The sequence below is a fragment of the Equus caballus genome, chromosome 1, assembly GCF_041296265.1.
Source record: "Equus caballus isolate H_3958 breed thoroughbred chromosome 1, TB-T2T, whole genome shotgun sequence".
NCBI classification, from domain to species: domain Eukaryota; kingdom Metazoa; phylum Chordata; class Mammalia; order Perissodactyla; family Equidae; genus Equus; species Equus caballus.
In genome coordinates, this window is record NC_091684.1 from 89787346 (window position 1) to 89810637 (window position 23292).

Genomic DNA, 23292 nt, shown 5'->3' on the forward strand with positions numbered 1-23292 from the left:
CGTTATCTACTACAGTTTGATAAACTCATGACTTATGACAGCAATTTCATATATGTGTGTGTGTGTGTGTAAAGACTTGAACAAGATCATCATAGCAGTGCTATTAGTAATGGCCCAAACTAACAGCCATCTACATATCTGTCAACAGAATAGACAGACAAATAACCCATGGTTCATATTTATACAATGAAATACTACAAAGCAATGAGAATAAACAAACATTTGCTGCTCCATGCAACAACATGGAAGAATTTCACAATCTTAATGTTGAGTGAAAGAGGACAGAAACAAAAGTCTTCATACAGTGTCATTCCATTTATAGAAAGTTCAAAAGTAGGCAAAATTAAACTCTGGTGTTGAAGTCAGAATTGCTTTATCTTCGGAGAGGTGGGGAGGGCAGTGCCTGAGAGGGACTCAAGGAGACTTCTTGAATGGGCATGTGGTTTTAGTTCTTGATCTGCGTGGTGGTGACCAGATGTATTCACTTGGAGATAACTCATCAAGCAAAATACTTGTGGTTGCACACACTTTAGTAAAAAACTTTTAAATTCTTTAGATGATTTGGTAGAAAAAGTTGAGGAAATCTGGAATAGAGAATAAAATGGCAAAGAAATTTTAAAAATAGAAAGAGCTAAGAAAGTTAAAGGATTATTCTTGAGATCTACATCCAGGTATTAAGAGTTCCAAAAAAAGATTATAGAGGAAAAGTGGAGAAGGAAATCATCCCCCAAAATAATTCAATAAAACTTCCTAAAACTGAAATTCAAAGTAGCTTTCTAATGCCCAGTTAGATGAGTGAAAAAACTCACTACACCAAGACATATCATGGACAAATTTCAGGATACTGGGGACAAAGAGGAGATCTAAAATCTTCTAGAGAGAAGTAATATCCACTTTCTCCCTCCCATATAGGAGCAGTGCCTACAAAATTTGGAGAGAAAACAATTTTCAAAGTAGAATTCTTTTCTTTTGTGGCGAGGGGGCATTGATGTGCAATCAAATTTTCTTGAATTTGAGAGAAAGCTGAACATTCTGATTACCACTTTCATGCTCTAAATCATATGCCACAATTGGAATGTTGTTACTTCTCTCCTTACAACTCTTCCTTTGAGAAGGGTCAGAGTGATATAAAGGTCACTTCATTTGTGTTTCTTTTTTTTTTTTGAGGAAGATTAGCCCTGAGCTAACCACTGCCAATCCTCCTCTTTTTGCTGAGGAAGACTGGCCCTGAGCTAACATCTGTGCTCATCTTCCTCTACTTTATATGTGGGATGCCTACCACAGCATGGCGTGCCAAGCGGTGCCACGTCCACACCTGGGATCCAAACTGGCGAACCCCGGGCCACTGAGAAGCAGAGCGTGTGAACTTAACCGCTGCATCACTGGGCCGGCCCCTACTTGTGTTTCTTAATGTCTACTGTGGGTTGGACCGCAGTGAAGGACAAGCAAGAGCCCTGAGTATAGAAGAAGATACAGCTGAATAAACCAGGAGTTCAAATCAGTATAGAATTCTATACCCAGCAAAACCATCAATTAAGTATAGGAAATAAAGACTTTTTTTAAACAAGAAAGATTTAATAATGCTCATAAGAATAGAGTTTGCTCCCAAATAGGAAAACTGCATATTGTTTTGTTTCAGAAGGTTACAAATTCGGTGCTTGAGAAATCCAGCAAGTAAGCACCAGGACTGGTAGAGTCTGTCTTTGGAGCTGCCCGCAAACCAGCAGGCCTCTTTCTAGGAAGCCTTTTCTCATCACGGGTTGGGGGGGAAGGTGCTGTTTACATACCATCCTGCCCTTCTCCCCTTCAGCCACCCTCAGTAATACCTGTTATTTTTCTCAAACTTCTCATAGTGATGGACATCAGTGGCCTTGTCCTTCACAGGACTCTTGTGGTTGGAGGGATCCTTTGTTCTCCGTCTAGGGGCATTGAAAACCTGGTGATAAGATTGGTTTGCTGCCCATAACTCACAGCCACAATAGTAGACCCACAGAATGTCTCACTGTCTTTCTTCTGTTCTGCTGCTCTGCCAGCAGCTGAGCCTTAGCATCCTCCATGAAAATATTTCTTATTTTAGCATCATGTGGAGGCCTACAATGGGGATGCTGCTCAGCATCCACTTGGAAGATATTCTACAGTCTTCTTTGCTGAGGAAGCATGGAGGTTTTCTACAAGTTCATAGGCATATGATCTGCATTCTTGGAGTTGATTTTCTGCTCCTGTGTTCTATGATCCCTTTCCTCTTCACCTTCATCTTAACACTCTTCATCATGTGTGCAGCCTTGTGCCGTCAGTTGGTTTCTGCACAAAATGATGTCCTCAGGTGGGGTCTTCCTCTCTACTGATCTTTTCTGTGCCTCTGTCCTTCAGTCTCCTCATGTCGTCCATACCACCTGTTTTCATCTGGGCGATCTCCCCTTGTACCTTCTGTTCTACCAGCAGGGCCGTAGCATGTGCCATGGGGCCTCTTCCTTAAGTTCTGCACCTCTGAGGGCTCCTCTCGTTTGAAAAAGTCTCCTCTGAGTTTGGCTCATTTTCCTACAACTTCGAGTCAGACTGGTGTGGGTGGAAAGTCTTCCCAGTGGCACTGGCCCTCCCAGTCCAGCTGCAGGAGTAATGATGTTTTCAGACATGTAGGATCTCACAAAACAAAGACAAGGACAAAGCAAAACAAAAACTCTTCCATGCACACTTTCTTAAGAACTATTGTATGTGCTCTTTGAAAACAAAGAAATAAATCTAGAAGGAGAAGGATATTGGCTCCATAAAAGAGGAATCCAACAAGAGAGAAGTGAAGCGACCCCCAGGAGATGCCGAAGAGAGATGAAGAGATGATTGTTGTAAAACATACCCGGAGAGCAACCTCTGCATATTGGGTGGGATGGTGGGGGGTCCAGGAGGAAGGGCTCCACAAAAAAGAATGAAACTAATTGATTACCTCTTTTACAGTATTGAGACAGATGTATACCTCCAGCAGAGACATTTACTCCAGGGAAACATACTTTGTTCAAGAAAGACAATGTAATCAGAGCTTGATAAATAGCTAAGCTGCAAATATTTACAGAGTCATAATGTAAACACTAAATCCAAAAGTTATTATGTAACAAAATTCGATGTTAGGGAATATGAGTGTGGAAGGGAAAAATATGTGAGTGGTGTAGGAAGTAAGAAAGTGAAATCTTTATTTTTTTTAACTAGTAAAAGGTAACAGTCTCTAAGCTATTAAAAGTATCAAGAAATGACAGTATAAAAAACAGCAAAAGAGTTAAAATTCTTGCATGGGGGAAGTGAAAATTGGGAGAGAAGAGGAGCATAGCAGGAGACTGCTGGTTTTCTTGTAGAACTATTTGACATTATAAGCTAGGAGCAGTTATAACCAATAAGAATCTGAAAACTGAATACTAACAGCTATAAGCACTACATTATAATTGTGGATGGCATTTGCCTAAGGAAGAGAATACACAAAAGGGTTAGTGTGGAGCGATTGCTGGGGACGTTTACTTTGCTATAGTCTTAAAGGAGTAGCTGTAGCAAGAAAGAGTAGCGGACACAGGCAGAGACACAGCCTGATGAGATAGGAGGAAGCCTGAAAGGGCTCTGTTGAATGGCTCTGTCCACTGCCTGGTGGAAGCTTGAATCCACATGAAGGACAGAAGTGGTCTTTTCTACCAGAAGGTGAACCTACAAGGATGAAGTAGCCTAAGACAGAGGTAGGAGTCCACATGACAGCGTTGGGTTAGGGTCTTTTCTTTGAGGGCGTCCTTTACCTTGTCCAGCGGTATGCCCTGACAGCAGTAGGAACTGGAGGACTCTGGCTATAGGATTCTTCCTGGGAAGGTGCTCGAGCTACTCACTAACTTGCGTCTGAACTAACTAGCAGACGCTCCTCATGTTCATCCATCTGGGCAGCCATCCAGCCATGCAACATTGTTGGCCCCCAGCTATTGGGCAGACATTTGCTGAGTGCACCTTTGGCAAATGAAATCTAGGGGCAGCCTTGAAACCTAGCTCTAAACTTCTCTTTGAATCCCCTTCCGACCTGTCAGTCTCATCTTCAGACACAAGGATACAATATAAATCTATGAGCTATGAGATGGTGAGAATTCATCATCCCGTTTTCTTTCACCTTCCCAAATACACACTCCTTCTTTACCTACACGAGCTGTACCCTCACTACCGACATCTTTGTAACAAGTTCTTGACTAGATAAATGTAGATACATCAAAAGGGCTCTCTTGGGTATTCTTTTTCATTCCTTCAGGGATTCTATTTCATGAGCAATTCCCAAGCTGTTTGGTACAACAAGGTTAATTAACAGAGCAGCTGTTCTTCCTGTCACCTAGTGGTATTGAGAACAAGAAAGGGAGCCCTATTTTGCTGGAATCTGAAGGTGAGACTGGGGTCTGTTTTCTGGTCCTGTCTTAAGGAACATACTTATTAATTGTTCCCTGACTCAGTTTACCCTTTCTTTTCCATGATAGGGTGGAAGTTCCTCAAGGGAATAAACATTATTTTATTCATCTTTATTTTTTTCTGCAATGCCTAGCACATTGCCCATAAGGTAGGAAGTGCTCAAAAATATTTCTTTTCAAATTAAGGAATTGAGTAAACTTAGTCCCCTTGGCAATAACATGAATATGACCCCACCCTCACTTCGTGTTCTGAGGGAGAACGTGCAGGGGATCCATTGTCTTTTATTAATTAAATTCTCCGTTGGTGTTTCCCCTTCTTGACTCTATGTCACGTTCCTTCTCTGTTGATTTATTTGTTCCCCTCCTGGCTCTGCGTCCCATTCCTTCCTTTGAATATTGCCAGAAAGCCGTGATCCTCAGCGTCTGGTAATAGCTTCCATTATGTAAAAGGATACCGTAAGAGTCTAAAACTTTTCAGAACAATAAAAATTTAAATTCACATCCATTAAATTTTAAATAAATAAAGCATGTTTAATTTGGGTGGAGGGGATTGGAGAGGAAGCTAGAGAATTAAATGAACAACAGGATGTTGCAACTTCCAGAGAGTTGGGAAATGCCTGCCCCAGAGGACCAGAAACAAACCCATGTACTTTTTAAATTCTGGATCCAATAATCTGTAACTGACTCTGATAGAAATAAATCTCATTAGAGCAAGATTTACGTTGCAATTTTCTTTTCTTTTTTTTTTTTTTAGCAATCATAACTTGGCTTTATTGTGGTGTGTCCATTCAGAGGACATGGTCTGCTAGGATTTTGTCACAGGGGCTTAAAAACAAAGCAAAATTAGAAGAGCAATCTAATTTATGCATGCACTAGAAAGTGGTTGTACTCTTGCTACAATTATAAAAGAAAAAGATGCTGCTCACCGGGTTTTATCCTTACTAGGTGTTGAAATCATGACAGTTATAGTCACAAAATGACCTCATGGCTCAAGTGGCCATTTTAACAATACTCAGAAGAGTTCCTAAATTCAGTTATTCTGAAGTCAACAAAAGGTTCCTGGAAAATGACTGAATTTTTTTCTGCTATTATAGCTACAAATTTAGAAACTATCCATCCTATTTTTCTTCTGCTAGTGGTGACACTCAAGAAGTAGGTCACAAACTACTTTTTCCCTATTATCAACAACTGGAATAAAACAGCATCATCCATCTCCTCTGCAGTTTTTATTTTTTGAGGTATCTTCTTTTCCTAAGCTCTTTTATCTGAGAACTGGTAACTGCTACCCTCGCCATGTACCCAGGAATGGGATCACTGCAACACTTTACTACAAACGTCACACACACCACATGGACATACACCATGCCTGGACGTGGGTAGTCTTTTGCTGGGCTCAGCCACATTCCCTGCCCTTTTAATTTGTTCTGTTTCTTCTGAATATAATCGAGGAATATAATACAATCAAAATTATTTAAAACTTTGTTACTGTTGTAGCATCTCTTTCAATGATTATGTTAACGTTCGTATCATATTATATCGTAATCAAAAGAATTGGTTGGGCTGAACTAACCCTATTTCACTAGTTCTCTTTCACTAGCTTAACACAATTCTCTTTTTTCAAGGTTTATTTTAATTCAGTGATCAACGGGCTGATGTGTAGAATGAGATGATGGTTTTAGGGAGAGTCCAAGGTAATGTACTTTCTGGATCCTTGCATAATTTGAGATGTCTTCCTGTTAACTTCACACATCAGTGACACTTCAGCTGGATAGAGCGTTCCATTGTAGCTCCATTGCTCTGGAACGGAAAGCAGAAGAGAAGTCTGTTCATTCCTGTGCAGATAGCTTCTTATTCTCCAGATTTCCTCAGGTATTCCTGCCTGGATATAGAAACATTTTTTACTTTATGCTTGAAATTCAAGTTCTCCCCCAAGCTGCGACTAAATATTAGTCTTTTTCGTTTTTCTCTGGAACTCAGCAAGCCTTTTGAACTGCTGTCGAAGTCTTTCCTTTGTTTGGAAAGCTTTCTTCCAATTATTCTCTCTTTTCTTACATTTACTCTCCTCTCTTCTGAGATTTCTCTATATTTGCTTATGTTTTACTCCTCAGTTCTGTGTTATTTTTTCCTTCTTGCGTGTATGTGTTCTTGTGCTGTTCCTCATTCTTGGTTTAGAGTCACTTGGCTCATATTCCATACACTGCACCTATTTCGCACTGCCTTCACTGGGGTTCTCCTTTTAGCGATCGTTTGTCATCTCCATTCACTGTTTCATGATCTCAGAAAGTTGTCTTCACTAGGTTTATAAAGTTCTCTTCAATTATTTTGAGAACCTGACTTTGAAAATTTCCAAATTTTTCTTATATTTCTCATAAGTAGTGTGGGGGATCAGAATTGGTCACCCCAAATTCTGTCTCTTTGGCTTGATTATTTTTAAGAACAAAAGACTCTCAAAGAAACTTTGACCTCCACCACAACCGCCTAAAAGAATTTAAAATAGAAGGGCCTGTTCCAAGAAGGAGTTAATACCTTAAGATAACTAGAATATAATGTAAAATGGGTTGCTCAGGTCCCATTGTCTATAGTTGGCCCATTTGCATGTCCATCTCCATGTAAATTGCCTTCCTCCCCCTTGAAGCCCCAAACCACTACCCCTAACACCCTCCTTTGTCTTTAGCTGAAGGGGGTATTTAAGCTGGCAACTTTGGCCATTTTGGAGACTTGCTCAGTTTTTCTGAGTTTCTCCCTTGTATACACATTATAAAGTTTTGTTTGATTTTCTCCTATTATTCTGTCTCATGTCAATTTAATTTTTAGCCCAGCCAGAAGAACCTAGAGAGGGCAGAGGAACTGTCTTCCTCCCTCACAGTTTGGCAACTTGGATGGGATAAAATTTCACTGGCTGGACACTACTCGCTCCTGGACTGCTGCAGCTGAGAGATCATGGAACCCTGACAAGAGCCAGCTGGAGGTAAGAGATCTTACCATGCCAGTCTCCCAGATCTCTGCCTGCAGGGTCCGATGGAAGTGAGAGTGGTGAGTTTTTTTCCTTTTCTAAATTTAGATTAGCAGGAGAAAATATTGGTGAAGCTAGCTTCTTGGACTCAGCAACTCTAGGATTTGGTTTGAGCACTCATTGGTTAATTTATCCTTTTCCTCCCAGAGATAGTGACTATTTTCCCTTGTCTCTGTCTCTTTTTTGGTCATTTGTCCTGAAAAGGAAAAATCGTGAGGCAAGAAGTAGGCATCTATAAGCTTGTTGTCTGGGAATGTATGCATGAGGTAGAAGCTGTTGCTAGGGTCCTCTTGGAAGCCAAAAAAGCTACAGATTTGGTGGGCATGGGTTGAGCAGTTAGGAGCTATCAGGGTGCTCACCACCTCAAAAAGTCTCTAGTGAGTTGGTCACAGAACCGGGTAGATGACACAGATCTCCTGCCAACTTCCAGAAAGTATCTGTGCAACAATGAGGTGCTCTGTAAAACCACACACAGTCCCCAACCCTGTGCTGCCTAGGTACTAATTTGCCTCCAAGAGCCCCAAGGCTTAGCTAATGCTGTTAATGTGCATATGTGATGATGTTTTTTCTTTTGTCTTGTTCTATGGCCTGAGAGCTTGGCTTTGTGAACTTTCTGGTCTCTGCTATCTGGCAGATGCATGTACTAGCATGCATCTTGGTGGCCAGTTGAGTAGAATGGGGTTCCGGGACACACTCTCTTTGTCCGGCTGTGTCAGCTCTTTGGGGAGTTTGTCATAAGGGTTGCCAATTGCTTTCACAAGGGGCTTTATCGTCTCAAGCTTCTTTGCTTGTTGTGCAATGATAGCCATTGCTTTCTTTGACTGTTTTTGGAAGTGAACTTTCTGGATCTCTTTTGGGGATGCCTCTTGTGTCCATGGTTAGGCCTATTGGTATGAGTTGCTGTTAAGATCCTACTAGTCAGTGTGCCAGACAATGGATCATTTAAATTGGAAAAACTTCTAAATTGGAAAAACAAAAATCTTTTGAGAGCTCTCATCATAATTGTTTTATTGGTACCTATGGAAAGGCCAAATTAAAAAAGGAAATAAAAAAATAATAATGACTAGCATTAAGAGCTTGATTCAGGTTATAAGTAAATTGAGACAATGTAAAAGTATAATGTTGATAAGATTATAGAGGACAGAATGTTTGAGCTAATTTTATATAAAGAGGTTGTATAAACTTTGGCTGAGTATGTTTTGAAATGTCTCACTAGGAATGCTTTCCCTATCCAAAATTATAAGACCAAGACCTATTGATAAAGCCCTAATGAGGGCTATGATTAGAAGTGTAAGAGTTGATGGGATTCAAATGAAACTTTGTAGAAAAATTGATGTACTTAAGGACTTTATGTGAAGTGATTGTATGTCTTTTTGCCTGATTGTATTACAGATTGTTTTGTGGGGATGAACATTGTGTCTCACTGGGGAATGTTTCCCATGGCTGATTGTAAGACAGCATATAAATCTGCCCTTCAGACAATGTTAATTAAATTTACAAAAAGGAAGTCAATAGGGTTGCCTGATCCCACACAGTATGAGATAAAAACTAGAGGCTAATCGGTGGTGTAGTGGTTAGGTTCATGCACTCTGCTTTGGCAGCCTGAGGTTTGCAGACTTGGATCCTGGGCACAGACCTAGCACTGCTTGTCAACCCATGTTGTGGTGGCATCCCACATAAAGTAGAGGAAGATTGGCATGGGAGATAGCTCAGCGACAATCTTCCTCAAGCAAAAAGAGGAAGATTGGCAACAGATGTTAGCTCAGGGCCAATCTTCCTCACACAAAAACAAAGCAAAACAAAAACTAAAGGCTAATCTCAGGTGCTAATAAAAAGGATTATAAAAGCTCTCCTCCCCTCAAGGTAAATTGGTCTAGGGTTAAATTGTACACTTTGAAAGAAGGCCTTTGTTATTAGGCACTTTGTGCATACTTTTTAAAGGTACATTACATTTTCCTGAACTTTTAGAACATAAAAATCTTTTGATTCACCTCTTAAGTTAAAAATTTCCCTGATATAAAAAAGCAATGGGAAAAATGTAGTTGGAAGGGTGGGTCAACCTCTTTTTGTCATTCAGGCTGTAATCTAGTTCTCTGGGGAACTGGTAGAAACTGTCTTTGTCTTGCAAATCTCTGCAGGCCAGAGGTATGGCTCTAGAAAGCAGTTCAAAGTTCTCTTGCCAATCCCAAAGCATCCCCTGTTCCTCTCAAAATCCTCCTAGATATTCATTGAGACGAAAGATTGGGACATTAGAAACTGATTAGGCAAATATGCCCCAGAAACTCCATCTTGAAGAAAACTTGACTGCATTCTCTGTGCCTTTATGATGTAGATTTTCTGCTCTTTATCTTCTCTAGGAGCTAAGAGCCATTCTTTGAAATGTAAATGTCTCTCTTAAACTAGTGAGTTTTATATTGCACCTGATTCATAACAAAAACTTAATGGAAGCTACGAAGTCTCTGTCTGTGTCTACCTGTGTGTTCATATGTGTTCATGAGTATGTTATATATGTGTGATATTTTACCTCTGGATGGTGTGGCCAAAATTAAGAGCTCTGCTTAATTGATTTAAAGTAAGCGCTTACATAAATTATTTCTAAATATAATAGAAACTAACCCAAAGGTCTTTCAAGTTAATATGATATGAAATAATCTGTGGTGAACGAAAGCTTGTTTAAATTTGTTTTTTGATTAAAATAGACATGTCCTCAGAGTTGTAAGCATTGGATATGATGCAGACACGCAGTCTAGGTTTACTAGTGAAATAAGCTCCTCTTATCCCTCTTAAAAATTTGTCAGCAAAAATAGCTTAGAGTGATAACTAATTTTGTCCAATGTCTCATAAAGTTTTTGTGGCTAATCTAAACATAATTGTTGGGAACAAAAGATTTAGATTAAGTGAGATAAGAGTTTATAGATAAACTTTTAGCACTAATTAGAGTTTATGGCATGTGTATTTAAAATAACTTCCAAAATCTCTTTGGTAACTTGAAACTTTGGTGTTTTGGTAGGTTAACTTAAATGATAAAAATTCATTGGGTATTTAGATCATTTTCAAATAAGATAAAATAGTATACATTATTTACTAAATACATGTTTATCTCATTTTGGCTTCTTATTACAGAAAAACTAAAAGGTGTTTTGGGTCTATTGGTAAACTTGTCTTGTCTTTTATTAAAAGCTTCTACTATAAAGTAACATGCTTCTAAAAATTATGAAAAATGTTTATAAATTTTCCAAGCCAGAGAATGCTAATGTAAAAGATAGTTCATGATTGCTTGCTTACTTAGTTGTCACTAAAAATTGAGGTTTCTAAGGGTTAAAAATTCTAATGTGATTAAAGCTACTAAAAATTAATAAGGAAAACATCTTTGTATTCAAGGAAAGTAAAATGTATGTTTTCAGTAAAGAAGGTATAAAGAATAGAGATATTTGTTTGTTTTGTTAAGAAAGATAAATTTGTCCTAAAGCACTAGGAGGAAAGAAAGAAAAGAAGGCATGGGACAAATTCTGAATGTAAAAAGAAAATTATAGGGGCCGGCCCCCTGGCCGAGTGGTTAAGTTCGTGCCGCAGCCCAGGGTTTCGCCGGTTTGGATCCTGGGCGTGGACATGGCACCACTCATCTGGCCATGTTGGGGTGGTGTCCCACATGCCACAACTAGAAGGACCTGCAACTAAGATATACAACTATGTACCAGGAAGGACTTGGGGAGATAACGCAGGAAAAAAAAAAAAAAGATTGGCAATGGTTGTTAGCTCAGGTGCCAATTTTTTAAATAAAAAAAAAAAGAAAGAAGGAAAATTATAGAAGGTTTGTAAAAGAGGAATTCTGAAAAAAGAGTTTTATGTGTGGTCAAGTTGGCTAAGATTGAAATAAATTTAATTAAGTGAATAAATTTTAATATCAAAAGTAAACTGGTACAAAATTAGAATTTGGTTTTTCCCTCTCTTAAAAGGATAATTTTCTTAAACTTTTAGCCTTCTCTGAATGAAGAGATTATGAAAGGTTTTTTCTTTGAGTAGTCTACCAGAAGGGTAGGGATTTTATGTTTTATCAAAATTAACTTCTTGTATTGTTTTTATCAGGTCTTTAATCATGGGTTCTAGAGTTTTACTCACAGCTATTTAATTCTCTGCACTCACCTGAAAATCTTTAATTGTTACCATGATTAAATGGATAGCTAAGCATTGTTTTATAGGGACCTATGATATTATGTGAGTAAATATTATTGATATAATAAATATTTTAAAAATTATACAACATTCCTAAAATTCTGATCTCTTCTGGTTATCAATCTTAATTCTAGTTATTATCTTAGTGTTGTATGTTCAGAAATAGGCAAGTTTTTTTGGTCTATTTTCATTTTTACATCTTTCGTCATTTACAGACAGTTATTGTTTTACTCTGATGTTTTTACAAATATGTTTCACCTTCAGAGAGATTCTCGGAAAAGACTCTGACATTTACTCTAGAATATAGGTTTCTGATAGACTCTCAGATAACAAAACTGAACTGGGTAAGAAATCACAGAACTCTAACAGAGAAATTGATGACTTCATAAAACTGTTAACAGAAGACCAGGATCAAGAGTTGATTGCATGGGGGGTCCAGCCCTGTGGCCGAGTGGTTGAGTTCGCACGCTCTGCTTTGGTGGCCTGGGGTTTTGCTGGTTCAGATCCTGGGTGCGGATGTGGCACTGCTCATCAGGCCGTGCTGAGGTGGCATCCCACGTGCCACAACTAGAAGGACCCACAACTAAAAATACACAACTATGTACTGTGGGGCTTTGGGGAGAGAAAGGAAAACTAAAATCCTTAAAAAAAATGCATTTATTGCATGGGGCTGAATGAACTGATGAGGATGATTTTAATTTTTATGACTTTTTGTTTGAAATATTGCTGAGTTTTAAAAATGTTTTTTTTTTTCAGATTTAAGGCAATCTTTTTCTCTTTTCTCTCAGGCTATGACTTATAGAAATTTGGTAAATTATGCTTTTTGTAAGCACAATTGAAACATTTATCTTTTTCTCCCTACCCAATCCCTCTAGAATTTAAAAACTCTTAGTGAGTAAATATTCCTATTTTATTACAATATAGTTATTTGCATAAGTTCAGTAAGAATCTGATCTCTTTATAACAGGACACAATAGGAAACATTTGTTATGTTACCAAAGCTTTGACTGGAATAGCATATTTGAGAAACATGCATAGACTCAGATATAACCAGACAGCTTTTGAGAAACAAAGATTGGACTTTATGAAATAGACCCACTTGGAAATATTTGCCTGGTATCTTGTTTATAGGGTTCCAAGCAACCTTACTGGGTGAGTAAAAAAGGTCATTTCTCTGGCAGGTACCTGGAACCTTGAAATGTTTTGGGGAACCTTAAAAGAAGAGAGAGATTCACCCAAGACTATAAGTATTGCATGAAAAAGTGCTTGGCTTGGCTTTCCTGGCCTCAAGAGGCCTTTAAAGGTCAATTGGAGATTCTTTAGAAAAAGTTCCAGCAAAGCAGATTTAAAGGAGCCAGTATGACCTATTGCTATTTTGGGGTACTTATGTAAACAATTGGACCAAATTTATTGAAACTAGACTTACTTTACAAACCAGTTAGTCTTAATTTGGCTATATTTGGTAAAAATGAGGGTGATTTTAGAGAGAAAAATTATGTTTCAGTAAAAAACTATAATACACATTTGAGAATATTAGATTCTAGTTCTGTTAATTGTCTTTGAGGTTTTTGTTTTCTACTTATAAAACAGAGGAGGTCCTGAATTCTTCTAGTCTCCTAAAATATCTGGCAAAAATCTCCAAGCTACTGTTTTCAATTTTTTCCATCATTCTTATTTGAAATCATTGAGAACTGAAACCACACTTGTTTCTAAAGCCCTGCAAACTGAAGCTGGACAACTTGATGTAAACTTGAGAGATCACCAAAATAGCATGCCTGTTGCTGTGTAAGCCACTCAGAAGGATACCTGAACACTTGATGACATCATCAGAGACATTTCAAGCTACATAAGATGCTTCAACCGTGACATCTGAAAATCTTCTTGACTGGCTGTCCCCTCGGGCTCAGAAACTGGTTTATAATTTGCTTTAACCATTAACCTTGTCTTTCTTTTTGTTTTCTTAGAAATGCTTCCTCTTAAATACCTGATTGTGTGCTTTCACAATATAGGTCTAACTTTGGGAGCCCACCTGCATCACCACCTTCTAAAATGAATTTAACTGGACTGTTGTATTATCTATCAGGACTAAGAAATGTGTTCAGTGAGATGGAACAATTTACCAATTCAGCTTCTGGACTATGAAACTTCTTAAAGTTTCAAAGGTGGGACTCTGGGGGGTCAGATTTGGCTACCCTAAAATTTGTCTCTTTGGCTTGATTATTTTCAAGAACAAAAGACTCTGAAAGAAACTTTGACCTCCACTGCAGCTGCCTAAAAGAATTTAAAATAGAAGGGCCTGTTCCAGGAAGAAGCTAATACCATAAGCTAACTGTAATGTAATGTAAAATGTGCCTCTCAGGTCACATTGTCTATAGTTGGCCTATTTGCATTTCCATTTCCACGTAAATTTCCTTCCTCCCTCTGTAGGCCCAAACTGCTACCCCCAGGACCCCCCCTTTGTCTTTAGCTGAAGGTGGTAATTAAGTGGGCGACCTCAGTCATTTTGGTGAATTGCTCAGTTTATTGAGTTTCTCCCTTGTATGCATGTTATAAACCTTTGTTTTATTTTCTCCTATTATTCTATCTCATGTCCATTTAATTTGTAGCCCAGCCAGAAGGACCTAGTGAAGGTAGAGGAATCTTCCTCCCCTACAGTAGCATTTTTTAAAACCTGTGTCCTAACTCCTGGAAATGTATCTCATGGCTTTAACTGTATTATCCTTCAGCATGTCTGGTGGGCTTTCTGTTTGATGCCCCTGACAGGAAGATCCATGCTTAAGTCCTTGTCCATGCATGTATAGATCCATGTTCAAACTCTTTAGCCCAGATAAAGGGAAGAAGGAAAGGATACATTTTTCTATAATTTCTCTTTGCCAGTTCAGAGACTTGAAAATGAGAGAGAAGCAAGGAACTGGAAATTGAGCCATTTGTTACCAGAAACATCACCACTGTGGTGGCTTTCCTTTTGGTCTAACAGTCAGGAATTAGCTGGGACAGTATCCGTCCATTTCCCTGTATGTCAGTCTCGTTGAATCCAGCTATATGGTGCCTCAGCTCTCCCGCCAGTGTTGACTGAGAACGAGTGCCACTCTCAGGGCGTGGGGTAGGTGCAAGGATAGAATCAGGGCGACTGGTTAGAAGGCTACCACAATAATCCATGGCAGAAATGAGGGCACAGGGAGTGGGAGTGATCAGATTCTGGGTATGTTTTGAAGCAGAGTGAACAGGCTTTGCTGATGATTGGAAAAGTGGAGTGTGGGACATGGAGACTCAAGAATTTTTTACCTGAGCAGCTTGAAGAATGAATATGCCATAACTGAAATGGGAAAGGACTAAGTCAGAGAGAACATGTTTATGGATAAAAATCAAGAGTTTGGCTTTGAACGTGTCAAATTTGAGAGGTTTATAGAACCTCAGGGGAGATATTAAGTGCGTGAGTGTGGTATTCAGAAGACAGATCAGAGGGAGACATAAATGTGGAAGTCTTCCTCCTCTGCATGCCTTTAAAGCTGCGGGACAGGGAGTAAGCACAGAAAGAATAGAGGACTCTTTAACAAAGGACAAAGAACAATGGATTCCTGTGAAACCAGTGCTCAGAAGCTGGGAAAAAGGGGAGAAACTGGCAAATGACACTGAGGCTGAGAAGGTGTAGGGGACCCCAAGAGAGGGTGTCCTAGAGGCTTAGGGAACAAAGTCTTTCTAGAAGGCAGGAGTCATCAGAGACTGAGACGCTGACAGATGGATTCAGCAATGCACAAGTCACCAGTTATAAGAACGAGAGCGGAGTCAGAGGAATAGGAGGGACGAAGGCCTGGTTAGAGCAGGTTTATGAGACAATGAGAGGAGAGGAAGTGGAACAGGCAGGCGTTGTAACTAACTCTTCAGGAATGGAGCCGGAAAGGGAAGCAAAGGGAAGATGCTGCAGTGGGAAGCGGACGTGGGATCGAGAGTTTCGTTGTAATCCTTGTTCTGTCCTTACTGTTGTTGTTGAGATGAGAGCTGTTACAGCAAGTTTATAAGATAGTGGGAGAGATGAACAACATGAAAGGGGGGACGATTGAAGGATGCTGTCCTTGAGGCGGAGGGCTCAGATATGGCCCCCAGCGTGTACAGAAGGGGGACGAAGCAGGCCAAGTGGGGGATTTCGTGGGCAAGATGTGTGAAAGTTCTCTCCTGATACTTCCATTTCTCAGGGAAACAAGGAACAAGACAAGAGCAGAGTGAAGAAGGGGAAGGTGCTGGCCCGGGAGTGCAGTGGTCGCTTCGGTGCCTCCTCCAGGGCTCTTTCTTTGCTTCTCTCTTTACTGAAGACAAAGTCTTTATGAGCTGAGTGTTTACCAGTTGATGATTTCCAGAAAGTTTGCTTCTCACTAATGTACTTTGCAAAAGGCTGCTCTTTAATGAGTTAATGGGATTATAGGTGATGTGGCCAATCTCCATTTCTTTCTCTCCTGTGCCATTGCAATGGGAGTAATATTTTAAACCCTATTTAGAAGAAGAATCAATTCAATTCAACAACTTAATTTAGCAACTATTTACTGAGTGTCATGTGCCACGCACTTCTGGCCCAGTGCCCAAGCCATAGGCAGGTCCCCACAGACGGTGCCATCATTTGCTTTTTATGTAACACAATTAAATGCCTCCTGATAGCGTAGCTGTCACTGATGCTCTTTGCTGCACTTTACTGCTCAGCCGACATCTGCCCACGTCCCCTGGGCTACAGGGACAGTCACAGTAGCCCCCATTGAGCTTGGAGGGCTCTTTGCCTCCGAGGAGAAAAGAAGAGAGAGAAAGAAAATCGGCTTAGGCGGCTTCTCCCCACTTTGCTCCTGGCTGGTAGGATGGAGGATGCGAGGGTTCACTTCATGTCCTAAAGAAATAAAGCCACAACTGCTCCCTACACTGAAGCCATGGCGACAGACTTAGAGACTTAAAAAGCACCATTTAAAAACATAGACTGTAGAGACACAATTCTTGCTGCTTTGTACCTGCTTACACTGCTGGCTGCCATCCAGAAAACATGAAACAGTTTGAAAATCACAGTTTTAGAAGAGGCTATCCTTGATAATATATCCTTTTACTCTTTAATGAGACCTGAAGCTTAACCATTTGATTTTCAGTAACGTGGAGAGAGCAAGAAAGGGAGAAAATGCAAGTTGATTTGCTTGATTAGGGGCAAAGACTTTTTAGAAGAGCTGCAAAGAAAAAATATGGAGATAAGAAAATAGCTGTTGGAAAACGGACTGACTTGAATTATTAGAAATCATCTAATTTGCTAATAATATAGCTACATGCAGCTGCCACCATTAAGGGGAAAGGAAATAGTTAACTGTAGGCACTACTGGCACCGTTTAAATTTGCTTTTTTAAAGTCAAATAAAAAAAGCGTGGAAGGAGCAAATTAAAGTATCAGAAAAAAAGAAAACCCAATTTGGGACTGAATTTTCCACAGATTGATTCTTCTTTCCTACTCCACCCTCCCCTAACTTTTTAAAGAGTATGCTGCTTCCACCCAGGTTTATTCCAAATTAAGTTGTGGTTTTCATCCATTTACATGCAGGTTCCTGAAATGCAAATAACTCGACATTAACAAAGAACAAGAAATCCTGGCCCCGAAATTATCTGGTGAAATTGCCTGCCCCTAGGAGTGCAGGGCATCGAGGGGAAACAACAGGAAGTGGAGCAGCAGCATCTGACCTCTCCATCACCGCCCTAGTAAGAATGGTGGGATAGTAACTTGAGGATTTACCACAGCGGGAAAACCCTGTCAAATACAGGCAATGTGCGTCCACTCACCTCATGCCCCCCAGCGCTGCATTTCCATGAATTCTACAAGCACCCATGGGGGCCACTTTTGTGCCAGGCCTGGGGTAGATGTCAGGAGGAGATGCAGAGGTGACTGACACGTCCTTGTTTCCCAGAGGCTCACGGCGTAGTGGGGGAGATGGAGACATGTGTAAATGACCACAAACAAGTGGTATTGCCGACTTCAGGGGAAAGAAAAGTGTAGCGGGGGAGAAAGATTCCAACAGGCCCCGTGGAGGAGGCACGATTTGAGTAGGGATTTGAGATATTATGGGGTCTCACAAGCATAGGTGCTCAAGAAAAAATTTTTGCAATTTTTTGCAAAATAATCACATTTCCTAGTTTCTATATGTGATGCTTTGACATCTGGGGCCTTGCTACCCTGGAGGGACTGCCCCTCTCAGAGCTAGCCAATGCCCAAAGGTAGTAAACAACTCAACTGGGAGCATGCCTTCCATCTGCCAATGGACCAATCCAGAGCCTACATCCCAGCCTCCTCCTCTATGGGGCTCTCACTTGGGGCCACTATCCCCCTGCTCTAATCACCCAGGGCAGGTACCAGACAACCACAGACAGTCCCTATGCCCCGGAGCCCTGAAATTACTCAAACTAGCCAATCCTGAGCCTTCTGACCTTGCCTCTCTCCTTCCTTCCCACAGAAACCACAATAAAGGCTCTTGCCTGTGTTTCCACCTCCTCCTGACTGGCCCTGGTGCTTCCCCGTGTGGCCCCCTGTGGTGTGTCGTGCCCCCCTCCTCTTGGGAACTGTGAGTAACAAACTAGCTCTTCCATGGCAGTCGTCTCCTGACCTGTTGGACTTGCCACACCTAAATAATAATAAAACCTACATTTTCGAATGCCTTCCTTAGAATGCACATGATGGCAGAAATAAATACAATGGAGTGGATTTCTCTTTCCTCATCTTGATGGCAGCCACCGTGCCATGGGCTCTCGCAGGGGTCTGCTAAGTGGTTCCAAGAACTTCCCAGAGGCCTCTCTATCTGCTCTCGGGCTGCTGCAGCTTCTCTCCAGCCATTTTGTGTCTGTCATCATCTGGGCGCTGAAATGTTATTTCCACATTTTCAAAAGAGAGGGGAGTGGGAGCCGTGGCATTTTTAAAGTAACACTTTCCAGCTGCCACCTTGGTGTTAGAGGCATGCGGGTTGTAATGCCTGAAAGAAATGGGCTGGCTTAGAGGACCCAAGAAAGGGCAGACGCTGGTGATTTCTATTCCTAAATTAGCAGCAGGTAGTAGATGCAATCTGGCCTTTAAGAAGATCTGCTTGTCTCCCGCGGTGCATTCTCTTTACGGTGAAGGCTGCAGTTGCCTATTAGCAGGAAATGGTTTCCTGTCTTCTCTCTCTCTCTGCATAGTTTTCACAGCTGGGATGGTAACCTGGGCTGCTCTGGCTTTTGACAGACAGAGAGCAGCTTCCAGGTCATGGAGCACCTGGAAAGGGCTCTCTCACTTTGCTGAAGCTTTGGGCTCTATGACGCTTGGTTGACTCAATAGTGAAATGTCCCTCCGCACCTTGGGATTTTGTTCTCTAATTGGTGTGTGTGCGTTATATAGAGAGGGCCCCTTAGCTTTCGAGAATTAGCAGGGCAGACCTGGAATTCCATACAGAACTGAAAAGGACACTGTTGCACCAGCAAGGAAGTAGATCAAGTTTCCAAGTTTCACAGAGACTGCACCTCCTTTATAGAGAGGCCCAGACACCACCCCTCAGTGTCGTACTCAGCAGCCCGTCTTTTCTCATTAGAAGCTCACGTGAGGCGCTGCAGAGGGCCGCAGCTGAGCTGGCAGCTCATGCCATTTGCAGGTGGATGATAGCAGCTTTCCCTATTGGTGTTTCCTTCTCGCTTCCCAACCACCAGATGGGGGGATTGAGCTTCTTCCAGGAAAGGCAGATCTCAGGGAGGGAGTTGTGGCAAGATCATCCTGGCTCCCAGGACTAATTGTGGTCACCACTCTGTCCCCTTAGGGGCTTCATTCTAAGGGGCCTCTCAATATATGTGCCCTGAGGGCTTCTGTTCAGTCTCCTTCGGTGGAGAAGGAGCTCTGAATCCCGGCTCTGGTATATTTGTACTCAATTCCATAAGAAACTCCTTTCTCCCCTCTGTAATTTTCACTGGGCGAAGAAAAGACACCTTACTCTTTCCTTAAAGCCTAGATTTTTCGAAGAGATTTAGTCTCTGTTTTTTCAGAGCACAGTTGTTATGTTTCTGCATTTCTATATAGAAATACCTCATGGATATATTTCTTCCATTTCCTGGGCTTGTATGTTGATTTCCTGAAAACCATATCAATTAACTTTTACTTTAACTCCTGTCACCAACTCATAGCATGGCGATTGATCATATTTTCTGAACCCCAAGTTAGGATTCATTATCTAATGCAGGTTGAGACAACCAATAGTTTACTTGTGACTGGCCTGGAAAATCTGAGACATTTGGATGACAAATTCCTTGGGTCCAGCTAGCCAAGATCCTGTTTTGGGGGGCTCTGTCCTGTGGCATGAGTCATAGGAACATTTATTGTGTACTTTCCATGTTTCAGGAGAGTGGGCTAAATGCTTAAAGCCAAAGCTTTGACAAGAGTATTGTTGCTGGCTTGGGACAGGTGATGTGAACTGGCTACCGTGCTACTCTTCTCCCGTCTTTCTCTAATTTTCAGGGGGCAGCAAACAGAGCAATCTTCTCATACTTCCTTGCAGCTAGGGATGACCATGTGACCTACTTCTGACTAATGCAATATAAGCTGAAATTTCTTCTCTGAGTCCTTGATGCTGCTGCTGAGGCATCCTACCAGCCCTGGACCACACACCCCGGGACTTCTAGCTGTGTGAGATGAATAACAGCTTTCTCTTTAGGCCTGGGGAAATTGAGTGTTCTGTTGGCAGCAGCCAATTAGTAGCAAATACATAACTTGTTTTCACAGAAGGAGTCCAGGGTTTGAGAGACTGTCTCTTGCTCCACGCCACACAGCCCATCAGTGGTAATGCTGAGGTCCAGGTGTGTTGAACATCAGCACCTGTGCTGGACCAGCTTGTTCTTTTCCTTCTTAAGAACTAGGAATCTTGGCTTATCCAAGGGCTCAGGAGCCTCCTGCAACAACCTCATCACTTCCATCCCTGTTCCCCAGGTAGTCCTGTGACTTCAGCTTCCTCAAAGAAAGAGTCCAGAACCTTCTCAGGATTGGTTAGGCATACATCTCCCTGTCATTGTGCCCCAGAGAAGGCACATGCCCCCAATCCCAGTTGGGCTTAGGTTGGGCAGTCTCCCTTGTCCCTCTGCTAATCCCGTGGCATACACTTGTGTGTGGCCTTCAGATAAATGTCTCTTCTCTAAGTAGAGGAACCTAGCTTTTGGTTACCTTGAAAGAACTCTTGGTACCTGTGCTGGTAAAATCTAGACTTCTCCCTGTTGTATTTCTCTTTCCTGTGTGTCTTCTTTACTTTCACACTGCCACCACACTCACAACACTCTGACACCAGATGTGGAAGGGTTTTTCCCCACACCAAACAATTCTCTGTGACACCACCTGGGAGTCCTACAATTCAACTAAATTCTGACACTGTCTGTCTGGAGATGGCATCAGTTTCCACAGGTTAAGGGCTCAGTCCCACAAGACTCCCCCACTCCCAGGTTATGACGTGTGCTTCTGAACAGCCAGCTATAGATTAGAGGTTCCAATGACCCCCTCCTTGAGTTCGGTTAATTTGAGAGAGCAGTTTATAGAACTCAGGGAAGCACTTACTTATATGTACCAATTTATTAAAGGATATGGTAAAGGATACAGATGAACAGCTAGATGAAGAGATACATACGGCGAGGCCTGGGAGGGTCCCAAGCACAGGATCTTCTGTCCCCGCAGAGTTGAGGTATGTCACCCTCCCACTGTGGATGTGTTTGCCAACCTGGAAGCTCCCTAAACCCTCTAGTCCTGGGATTTATGGAGTCTTCCTCACATAGGGACGACCAATTATTAACTCCATTTCCAGCCCCTCTCCCCTCCCTGGAGGATAGGGGTAGGGCTGAAAATTCCAAGCTTCTAATCATGGCTTGGTCTTTCTGGTGACCAGCCCTCATCCAGGAGCCCACCCAGAGTCACCTCATTAGAACAAAGGATGCTACTGGTGCTCTTATCACTCAAGAATTTACAAAGAGCTCCATGCTAGGAACTGGGGACAGAGGCCAATGTATATATTTTCTTTTATCTCACAGTACCTTTGCAAAAACCCCTCAGGGGTCCACAGGCAAGCAGAGCTCTTGCTGATGATCTTTCTATGCTCTTTGAAATAGGCCAGCATATTCAAACCCACTGAGCCTTGTCTGTCTGTTTGGGTTCTATCAGGAAATTGGGCTGAGGAGGCCCATGTATGTGATACCAGAGCTCAGAGGTTCCTGACTTCTAGCCCTATAACACTGGTCACCCCAGTATTTAAATCAGGAGGCCGGTGAGGAAGCTGTTTACAAGATTACAGGGTATCCTCTCTGTAAGAGCTCCCAGGAGAAATATTCTTCAAAGCCTTATGGTGGGAAGAAATGCTCTTCTCCCAAGGAACTGATCAAATTTTGTCTCATGAACACTGGGACTCATATAATTGGTCATGTTTTCCTGATTGACTTGCCTAAAAAGAAACTCTGTGCCCCATTAGTGTTTCATTAATTCTTTTTGCCCCTATTTTCCCTTCACTCTGATTTATTTTTTAAAATTCTGTTATGCATATATTTTTGGAGACCACCTGAAATGCCCTTTTTGTGAGCGTGATATGTGAATAAATAAAATTTCACTCACCCCACAACTTCACACTCTACTCCTCACACTACTCCTCACTCTGATGTTCCTTTTTCCATTGCCAACTTTCCTCAAACCTAGGAGGCTCCCCAGGCACCAGGCAAAATCTAATGTGTCCTGACAGCTTGTCCATCGCTCACAGACTGAAGCCAGCATCAGCTGAGAGTTCTGGATCTAGGAAAAGAAATCTGAGAATACCTGTCACAAAGAAAGATGGACAGAAGGTTTCTCAAATGCAATTAAGTGTTTTGACAGGCAATTATTTTCTCATCAAGCTGACCTAAATGTTCAGAGTTTGGCAGTTGGGTTGCAGGTAAACACTCTTGCTCTTATCAGTGAAATGCCTCTCTGATACCTGGGAACTCCCACCTCTGGGGCCCAGAGATTAGACATGGAGTCTGGGAGTCTTGCCAAGCAGGATGGCTGCAGCCTGAGCCCAGTGGAGCCACCCCCTTTGCCAAGTGGCCTTGCAATTGAAGTAGGTTTTCAAAATGTGTGATTGAGACCCTGGGGTTTTAAGAGTGGATGTGAATGTTGAAAGAGGGGAGAAATAATAAGAACAGAGATCTTGATCCAGTTACCATTATCCATGTTTTATTTTAAGAGCATTTCAGCTTTCCATTGTAATTGAGACCAAGTTCTTTTTAGTAAAATGATATTGTACGAATTCTCTCTGTTGTTCTTTTTCATATGCTGGGTTATTTAGGCATGAATGCTTTGGATGTTATTTTAAGATGCTCTTTGCATTTTAGACTGATAAAACTCACCTTCAGTGTGAAATTTGCGGAGGAACACACCCTTGTTCTTGGACCGTGACTATTTTCTCTTTTAATATCATGAGCTAATAAATGGTTGTTGTTTAAACAGCTGAATTTTGGAGTGGTTGTTACATAGAAAAAGTTGACTGATTAAAATATCCAGGCTGTCACATGGAAAAGGAAATTGCAGGATGAATTTTTTAACCCCATAATAAAGGATACCCTGGCTCTCTTCATTGAAGCATATAAAGTGTTTAGTCAGGTGTCCGGCACAAAAAAGTAAAGTAATATTTAAATATTATTCAAATTATTGTATCTCCTCTCTTTGTCA

General features: G+C 41.3%; 1 long non-coding RNA gene and 1 pseudogene across 1 annotated transcript; one reads left to right on the forward strand and one right to left on the reverse strand.

Moving 5' to 3' along the window:
- Positions 1-1816: 1816 nt before the first annotated feature.
- On the reverse strand, positions 1817-3928 carry LOC100060014 (splicing factor C9orf78 pseudogene; annotated as a pseudogene).
- Positions 3929-17157: 13229 nt separating this feature from the next.
- On the forward strand, positions 17158-23075 carry LOC138923759 (uncharacterized). The gene is made up of 2 exons (XR_011437845.1): positions 17158-17312; positions 18062-23075. It is a non-coding gene; the product is annotated as an uncharacterized lncRNA (long non-coding RNA).
- The last annotated feature ends 217 nt before the right edge of the window (positions 23076-23292 follow it).